This window comes from Lagopus muta, chromosome 7 (assembly GCF_023343835.1).
Source record: "Lagopus muta isolate bLagMut1 chromosome 7, bLagMut1 primary, whole genome shotgun sequence".
Classification (NCBI taxonomy): Eukaryota; Metazoa; Chordata; class Aves; order Galliformes; family Phasianidae; genus Lagopus; species Lagopus muta.
Window position 1 is genome coordinate 31,177,963 of NC_064439.1, and position 9,995 is coordinate 31,187,957.

At 43.1% G+C, this 9,995-nt stretch overlaps 1 protein-coding gene across 4 annotated transcripts in view; it reads right to left on the reverse strand.

Annotated features, from left to right (window-relative positions):
* The window catches only part of GSDME (gasdermin E), a 33,009-nt gene extending 31,555 nt beyond the window's left edge, over nucleotides 1-1,454 (reverse strand). For 2 of the 4 annotated variants that reach the window (XR_007378065.1, XM_048950742.1), the window contains exon 1: nucleotides 1,253-1,453. The gene's annotated coding sequence lies outside the window, so the exon portion shown is untranslated. Of the gene's footprint in view, nucleotides 1-1,252 lie in introns of all 4 variants that reach the window. The other 2 variants (XM_048950747.1, XM_048950746.1) reach the window with 1 other exon arrangement.
* Nucleotides 1,455-9,995: the final 8,541 nt, after the last annotated feature.

Genomic DNA, 9,995 nt, shown 5'->3' on the forward strand with positions numbered 1-9,995 from the left:
AGAGAGCTTATGAAAACTGCAGGGACTCACACGGCAGAGAAGAGATTCAGCCTTCAGCCACAGGCGTTGGTGACAACATTAACACCTCCTATCATGGGAACATCTTTGCAAGGAGCTTATTTACTGGTGCAGCAGTACCTGCAAAGTATTAATATTCTACCCAAATTACCTCTTTGTGCATAGTACCTTTAACATAAACTCTCCAATGCATTCCACTATCTTGTTCCACTAGCTCATAAAAGGACAGAGAGACAGTGGTAATTCCCCATGGTCAACATCAGCGAGATAATACAGGACTGAGGGTGTCCTGACCATATGGTCACAGATGTAGCACTAAGATAACTCTCCTTTTGGAATTCCTTGCTCTGAAGTTTTGTTGTACCACATTTGACTTGCCAGAACTAGAAGGACAGGTACAAAAGCTGGTAGAAAAGGCCTGAATTCACTCCTGCAGATTGACAGCTAGGTGTGAAGGCGGGAAAGGAAGGAGTAGGCTCCTTGCCCACTGAGAAATTTAAAATTAGCCTGAACCTGGGCTACAGGCAGATTATTCAATGAAGAGGATGAGATCAAGCAAAGATATTTACAGTAACTTCATCACTTATTGCAACTGTAAGGGAGTGCGCTGGAAGGCTGACATCTGCAGACTGCCATGCAGAGGACTTCAGCTGACCGTGTGCCATCCTTCACATCCTCAAGAACCGCAGAATCATGGAATTGTGCGAGTTGGAAAGGCCCTTTAAAGGCCATCTGGTCCACCTCCTTTGCAACTAACACACAGCCCCATCAGCCAGGACTCGTGCTGAAAGAAGCCTAAAGTGAGCAAGTGATGACAAGCAGTGCATGGGTCGTATTACAGAGCCTTGTTTTCTTCTCCTTTCTAGATAATTCAAACAAAAAGCCATAAAATCCCAAAGATTTTCAATCCCTGATCGAGCGGTGCCAGCCCGGACCTGACCCGAGACCAGACGAGGTGCCGGCCACGAGGAGCGGGTGCTGAGGCAGCTCGAGCCAAGCACCAGGCTTCTCCTCAAACACCACCCATGAACTGCGGCGATTCATCATTTTATGTGAGGGTTTTGGTGTTTTTTTCCCCTCGCAAAGAAGTCGGAGAGCACACGAGCAGACACAGACGACCGCGGGCCTGAGGGCTCAGAGCGGGCTGTGCGCGCCCCGCCCTCCCGGCGGCGAGCAGGGCTCAGCGGGGGCACAGCCCGCCTTACCGCCCCCCCGCGTCCGTCCCCGTACTCACGGCCGCTCCGGCGAACCCCGAAGATGTGCTCCGCGCCCTAAGGCGAAGCTCCGCCAAGAGCCTAGAGGAGCGCCGAGAGGAGGGGGCTTCGGGCCAGCAATGAGGCGCGGCAGGGCCGGGCAGCAGCGCGGGGGCAGGCGGGGGAAGCAAGGCCCCGCCCGGCGTGCGGAGGGGGCGCGGGGCCTCGCGGCGCCGCCATGTTGTCGCCCAGCACGTGGCTGCGGGATGCTGCTGTTGTCCAGAACAAAATGCCGTAGGGATTGCAGTAGCACCCATTCAGTGAGACCTTTATGAGCCTACAGAAATACTGAGTAGTTCTTGAAGGTATCAAAGAAGTATTTTTGAGTGAGCCGTGCTATGAGCTGGGTCCTTATGTTCCCATTTAAAGAAAGCATTTGGGCGAGCAGCCACAAGTGTTGAATCACCAGATCTTAACGGAGTAAAGCCTGGCTGGTCTTTGGAAGGAGAGGAGTTTGAAAGGTGGATGTCTTGAAATGAGCACTCCTGGGTGGGAAATACTGCTCAGTGTTCATAGCTGAAGTCATACTCATTTCTTCCTCTGTGTTAACTACATACCTTATCCAAACCTTCCAATTAGCTTCAGTGGGTTTTAACCTATAAACCCTTTCCGATTCCCATAAATGACATCGTACCCAGACTCTAACGCCTTATTTTCTCCAGGAAATATTCCTTTCTTCTCTTTGAAGGAGGGGCAGTAGAGCTGTGAAAAGTCTAGAGCACAAGTCTAATGGGGAGCAGCTGTGTCTGCATATGTGACACTTTACTTTCTATGAAAAGGAAAACTCTGCTTCTTCAGTCTCATACTGAGAAAAGCACCTACAAGTCCTCAGGAGATCTCTTTTCAGGGTCAGCACCTAGCTGCAGAATTACTAGCTCCAGGCATAATCTCTAGTGGCCAATAGCAGCACGTTTCATTAGCAGTCATGTGCTTTTCTAAGGAGTGGCGGCATGTGATTCATTTCCAATGCAAGTGTCTGCTCAAGCAGATTTTGAGAAATCAGGCCCAGAAGTGACACTGAAACACATTACCATGGAAATGTTCACTAGGGAGGAAGGAGGCAAAAACAGTGAAACTTGCCAGTCAGCTCAAGGAAGTTAGTGGTTATTGTGCACAAACTAAGGGGTGTCTGCACCAAGGATATTTCCACATTTTCAAGAGAAAACATCAAACAGACATCTTTTATCCACTTAACACACAAGCCAGCATACAATAGTTTTAAGCTGACTTGCGTTAATTAGAAGAGACAGAAACAGGTCTGGACACTAACAGTTTTGAGGCCGTGCAGCAATTAACGTAAAGGCTTCAAACACTGATATTGAAACTGGCTGCAAGTGGGAGACATTTAGGATTGAATACCTGCCTTGATCTTCCATTATTCATTTCCATGAATAATGAAGGATGAAAGTGATGAGAATCTGGACATAAGCCAGCAGTGTGCGCTTGGAGCCCAGAAGGCCAACTGTATCTTGGGCTGCATTAAAAAAGGGGTGGCCAGCAGGAAGAGGGAGTTGATTGTCCCCATCTACTCAGCTCATGTGAGGCCCCATATGGGGCACTGCGTCCAGGCATGGGGCTGTCAGTGCAGGAAGGACATTGGAGCTCCTGGAACGGGTCCAGAGGAGGGCACTAAGATGATCAGAGGGCTGGTGCACTTCTCCTATGACAAAAGGTTGAGGGAACTGGGCTTGTTTAGTTTGGAGAAGAGAAGGCTTTGGGGAGACCTCATTGTGGCCTTGCATTACTAGAAGGGAGTGTATAAACGGGAGGGGGAACAGCTGTCTACATGCCTGATAGTGACAGGACAAGGGGCAATGGTTTTAAACTTAAGAGGAGGAAGTTTTTCACACAGAGGGTGGTGATGTACTGGAAAAGGCTGCCCAAGGAGGCTGTGGATGTCCCATCCCTGGAGGCATTCAAGGCCAGGCTGGATGTGGCTCTGGGCAGCCTGGTCTGGTGGTTGGTGACCCTGCTTATGGCGGGGGGGGGTTGAAACTAGATGATCTTTGAGGTCCTTTTCAACCCAGGCCATTCTGTGATGATTCTGTGATGAGATTCTTCAGATGTGTAGCACAGCCAAAACTCACAGCATATGGCTTTGTCCTGACTGACTGGGGAGCCAGCAGTGAGAACACAGTATGGGAAATGTAGGTGGTGAGTTTGTTCTGTGTTAAGATCTGTCATGTGCTGAATCTCTGGAGCTGAGACATGATGTGCATCAGTTTCATGTTGGAAGATTCTTTTGCATTGGCACGGTATTAGAAGATCTTCATGTAGAATGGACAGAAGGAGAAAAACAGGAAGTTTTGTTTGTGTGACAAACTGCCTTTGGCACTGCACAAGATTTGGCTATCTTATTTAAGTAGAGTGGGACAGGCAATTGACACACAAACTTCACAGCCTCAATTTAAAAAAGGAGTAATACACATCACCTGTGAGTAATTACCCATGTAGAATGGCTTAGATTGAAAAGATTTTGTTGTACTAAGGGACGTGGTTTAGTGGGATAGGTGAATGGTTGGACTGGGTCATCTTGGAGGTCTTTTCCAACCTTGGCGATTCTATGATGCTATGATATCATATAGTTTTTACCCCCCTGCTGTGGTGTCAGGTTTTCCACTCTCTAGATCAGGCTGCCAAAGGCCCCATCCAACCAGGCCTTGAATGCCTCCAGGGACAGTGCTGCCATAACCTATCTTAGCAACATCTTTTGATGCTGTTGCTCCTATACAGAATGCCACCAGATTGATCAGGCACATTCCATATTTTGGAAACTGTGCAGAAAATTGCCTGCCTTTGGTTAATGCACAACAATCTACTAATGCAATATGTTGCAGACCCAGAAAGGTTACGTGATTTAATTAGGGGATTGTCGTGCACTCTCTGACCAAGACAGAGGGGAGCTCCTCTTGATACAAGATGGGGAGAAGTAGTGCAAGAGTTAGTTAATTATGGGAGACTCATGGGATTTGCTAGCCAGGAGGAAACAAAATCTAGGATGGAGGCCAGAGGGAAATGGGAAGATGAAAATAATAATTCTGAATAGTTTTTTACGACCTCACCTCTAGGGGAAGCCAGCATGACCTCCTGATAATAAGAGAGAGAGAGACTATAAGTGGAAGGCATTTGTGAAAAAATTCCTTGGAAGGTTAATGGATGGTTTACTCTTTACCACACTAGAAAAACTGATAACTAGCTGGGGCAAGATAAAAGGGGATTATCTCCCCAAAATGCAGCTTAGTTTGAAAAGAAACAAACTAACAAACAAAAAAAGCAAACAGTAGTTGTGTGCTCTTACTATACTTCTGTGAAATTCCTGTCATTATATTAAGAAATCATTGAGCACCACCAGATGTCAGCATTGCAGAATGGTTATTTCTACCCAGTACAGAAGAGGTCTTTGTATCCTATGAATATTATATATTAGATTTTTTTTTCTATGATAGCATAATCTGTCATATATTTTCCAGTCATTAATATTAGGATAGAGTGTAAAACCAAAATTGTCCACAAAGGGGAATTTCCTAATGGTTATTTTTTGTCTTATATCTTCAAAATTTTTTAAAATGCTTTCATGAGGGCAGCATCAACAACTGTACTAATGGTATATAATGCCTCATAGCAGTCACAGTGTTGTTTCAGGCTGCAGGCAGCCCAGCTAGAGAGTGCTCACTTAAGTCAAGCCTGTACATCAGAATATCAGAAGTGGTTCAGAGCTCTCTGTTGCTGTATGCTAGGCTTTATTTAAACCCTCATGCTGGCTGCAGAAGGGTCTGCTGGCTTCAGTTCTGTGGAGGAAATGCAGAGAAGTAAGTGTGAAACTATTTTGGGCTTCCATTTAGGGAAGAAAAAAAAAAAAGGACAGCTGGTGAAGCAAATTCTTTTGAAGGTGTCCAGCAGCGTAAGCCAAATCACCATTGAAAGGGTGAAAGTCTTCCCCCCGTTTCCTGTCGCAAGAATACAAGATCTGAACAGATTTTTTGTTTCTTTGAAATCAACCAACCAGCCTCATTTATATCGTACGTTAAGATCCATTTCATTTTTTGTTGGGATGTTATACAGTCTTCATTGGTGCCAGTCGGTCCCGAGAAACATTTCCTGCTGCAAACAACAGCTTTCTCACTCTCCTGCTGGCACAGCTGTCACCAGCCCCTTGGCAAAGCACCAGCAGCCAGGGATAGGCTTCACAAACAGCAAGTTATTTAGGATCCTGCTTAATGGAGGTCAGTTTGCACAGTCAGTCGGAAGGGACTGTGTCAATCTGGAGTAGCCACAAAGCCATTTTGCTGCATTTCTCCACGTGTTTCTGTGAGCTGCTGCCCATGAAGCTCTTGAAGAAGGAAACAGGAAGGCACTAACGTTAAGCATTGGAGATTTTCCCCATGAGATGAGTTTGGCCACTGTTTAGAGGTGATCTGTTCTATTGTCAGGTTATCTCCATTGCTTTTGTGTATCAGAGTGAAGAAAAAAAAGGTGTCCAGTAATGGATCTTTTAGTCCCATGAAAGGAAACTGAGGAGTACCATGCTGACAGCTGCAGAAATGTGACAGACAGACATGTTCAGTGTAACTCAGTGTATCGCCCGTGCTGAAACTCAGGTCATGGTGTCAGTGTTGATGTGCATGGGAGATGGGAGACACGACACTGTTTACCCTCCTGTAGAGAATATCCTCTGGCAATAGGGCTCACCTTTCTTGCTGTAAAAGCTTTCTCGTCTCTGCCATGACTGTGTTTTAAAGCAGCTGTAACTTTAAACATCTTCCTATGAAGAATTTGTGATTATTTGATGATTTTCCCATGATTTTAAGAAAAATGGCAGAAAAGGTAGGCTATGATTGTTGTGGTTACCTGAAAAATCATCTAGTGACGTCTGTAACAATAATAGGGAAGGCAGTTTGCATGAAGATGCACAAAGTGGTTCTAACTTTAAAATGTAGATTAGATGACGGCCACAGAACGTTGCTTCTTTTACAGTAATGGTAAATGAAGATATAGGGATAGGTGATGTTTCTTGCGTGCCTCAAAATTCTTTTTCCATAATAGTTTATTATGAACCATCTGGCCTCATTAAGGTTTTATCAAAGACCATCTGGCCGTTGCATTGTTCAGACTGCTCAGCAGCAGAACTTGATTGTAAACTAACCAAATGAAATGACTACCAAATTTTTGCAAGAGCCCTAAACATTTATGCAGGTCCTACATACACACAGTACTTTTAAAAGCACATTATTTTACATTAATCCTAAGAAAGACATGAAAAAATCAAATCTGAAATGATTTTATCATTAATTAATTTTATAAATCTTAAAAATATTTCTGAGTTTCTTTTCTTTCCATTTTTTTTTAATCTGCTTTTTGAGCAGCTGGAACACAAGCTATACTGTCGAATGACTGTATTAAAGTAAGAAATACTAGGATTTCTTCTAAAAATGTTGCGCATAGAGGATAGATTTTGTCGAGCTTCAAAAAGATGAAGCTTTTTACCTTTGCACATTGATCTTTCAGAGCACAAGCACTCTCAGATCCAGCTGTGAGAGCAAATTATTCGGGCGGAATTTTCCACAGAACCCACAGAAGTTGGCAATTTCTCACGAGGCAGCAGGCTGGATGGTGTTTGTATCACCATGAACACTACTGGAGCACAGTCGCAGTCAAACCTTGCAAAATGTTCAGAAGCTAACATTAATATTTCATTGAATAACACCAGATGGATGTTTTCATCCATTGCAACATTTGTAGCTATAGCTTTATTATCATTTAAAGCAAATTTTGTGTCTTTTAGTTTTTGTGGCTCCTTTGTTGTATTTCCCAATTATTATGCAATTCCTTAACCTTCATTCTTATTATTTGTTAACTGTCAGCTCAGTCGCTCTTTCAGAACTGAATTATGACTAGCATTTCTTTTGCAGGGTGAATTGAAGAGAGTCTTTCCAGAAGAATAAAGTAAATGCGTTTTTTGTACCTACAGAGCTGAAAATGGAGAAATTGGTTTTGAGAGCTTTGAAGCAGGCCATGGCTCATATAAGAAGTGGATGTGCTGAGGAAATGACTGCAAATGGCAAAAAAAAACAGGGTTTTGAGGAGCTGTGAGGCTGTGTTGCCACAGTGGGTGAGATGGGGCTCCTGGGGTTTTTCAGGGTCGCTGCAGCAGGAGCTGCCAGTGGCCATCTTCATCATCTGCTGCAGGAAGGCACATGGCAAGGAGGGACTAAAGGTAGAAACAGACCCCACTTTATACAGCTGTGATCATTCAGACTGTGATAGGAACATGCTTAATTTCCCCAGTCTAATATGAAGCAGGGTGAGAAAAGCACACTTCATGTCAAAACAAGGAGTAAGAGCTGGCAAGCAGCTCAAAAATGCGTGGGCTGCTAAGTGTGGATATTTATGCTATTTGTTATATAACAATTACATTGTAGACCAGGTATTGGTTGCACTGCAAAAAAAAAAAAAAAAATCAGCTATGAAATAGTGTTGGTCTGTTCTCACGCTATTAAAAATACAATTTTCTGTGCTCTGTCACAGGAAAAACTGGTGTCCTTGCTCCTTGTACTGCCCTTGTTTGTCTGAATGACACACTGATTTGGGTGAGCAGCTTCTGAAAGGGCCGATGCAAGTGACCTTGGGTGGATGACTTTCTTATTTCCAGATCCACTTTCTTAGCAACTGGGAGACAAGGATGTGCTTCCCTTCTACAGAATTGGTTGTTGTCAGCTTGAGCCTTTTTTGGTTTTACTTGGTTTTTATGTGGCTGCAGTCCAGCTCCACCAGTACAAATATACTACAGTGTCAGCAATGCAACTTGAAAGAGAAGGAAGACCAACCTGAAAGGAAATGGTAATGCAAAAGGAAGCAATGAGCAACCAGCACTGTGAACACATGAACTGCATTCTTTCAGCAAGGACCTCGTGACTGCACACCTCAGTACCGAGAATCTTATTTCAACAATATATACTCTTTCCCCTCATCCCTTCTCCCATCGTTTCAAACAGAGTCGTTCCTGTTGGTATCTATATTGGAGCCAGTGTCAGAGAACAAAGCATTCATATGAGCAGTTTTCTGAAACTTTGTGACTAGATAAAATACAATGGAGCTCCTACCATGGCCTTTCATGCAATGTAGCACATCTTTTCCAATTTCTGATATCCACAGAAGGTAAGAATATAATATCCATGAGTTAAGGATAAGCTAGGCTTGCAATCTCTTAGTACCTAGAGAACTCAGACAGAAGAAATCAAGTTTGCCCTCACTGACCTATTGCAGGGCTCTGTTTTGGGCAAACTTCTCAGCCTAAGTTTTCCCACAAAAGGACTTAAGAATGTGGTGCACTATTTTTGAACTTTATAAGAAAACTGATTTTCTCATCCCAAATACCTGTTCAGCTATTATGTAACTGTTTTCACAAGATTGGATTCAGTGACCAAAATGCAAGCAGCAAACAACTAATATAAGTAGGATGATCTCTTGATTTCACTCCATCTTCAGTTTGACAGTGGCAGAGGTGACAATGAACAGTAAACAAAACAGTAAATCTTTCAGTTATTGGACTTGTTCTTATCCACTGATAAATCTACGTAATCTCCCTTGCTCTAGGCAGCAATCAGTGCATTTCAGACATACTCTTACAAAATCTCAGAAGGAAAAGATTTTTCAAGGCTTGTACTGCAATAACTCAAAGTGGTTTTACTGCAGCCTTTATCATTAGCGAGAAGCTTGTAATTTAGGAGTTATAGTTCATTAAATAAATTCTTCATAAAGAAAAGCAATGTTAAATATGCAAAACAAAACAAAAAACCCACATATTTTCCAATTCTGACATCTGATCTTGTTAAACAGAAACTGAACTATCTGCTCAAACAAAATCCTTAAAGAGAGATGGTACCCTAGTGGAGAAAGCCAAGTGATTCCCCAAGTCAGTGACATTACAAGCAGTAACTGCAGCTGATGTATTTGTATGTGACGTCTTAGCTTCCAGGAATTTATTGTTGTTCCAAGAGCCTAAAAACATATACATCAATGAATCCAAAGACTCAAGTTCTCAGTTAAATTAAGTCTCCACTATATCCCACTCAGTAGAGGAACTTTGATTTGTTTCAGATGAAGGTTTACACATAGCAATTATTTCCTTTGGAGCAGACTAAGCAAGGATAGAAATTCATAACTACACAGTAGAAGTTGGTATCTGGCTAGCTTTTAATATCCTTAAAAACCTGGACTGACCCTATGAGTTTCTATGTATCTTGCACTATAGGTGGGGAAAAGGGGCCGAGTTAAATATCAACAAATTGAGCATGGAAAGCAATGTATCCAAGAAATGTAATGGAGGCATTGTAAAAAAAGAAAGAAAGAAGCAGGCAATATGTGACAGTTACTGTGCAGAGCAAACTTTGCTCAGCTGTCATTGTTTTTCCTCACGCTATGGTGCTTTAAATCATTTTGCAGTAAGCACTGACTTTAAGTAGAGATTACTGTAAATGAACAGGCAGCTGAGGTGAGACACCAATTGGATGCAGGGCCTGCATAAGCCACGTTCACCTTACACTTGTATAGGGTAAAAAGCACACTCTGGGAAGCACTGATCAGAAAGAGGAAACTTGGCAACCATGAGGAATTCACCCATATCCATTTCTCTAAGAGAAATTTCTATTGCCTGAGGTCTTCATGATCCAGAGCATAAGTAATAGGGATTCCCTTGCCATCTTCCTCTCCTTTTTATAATTACGG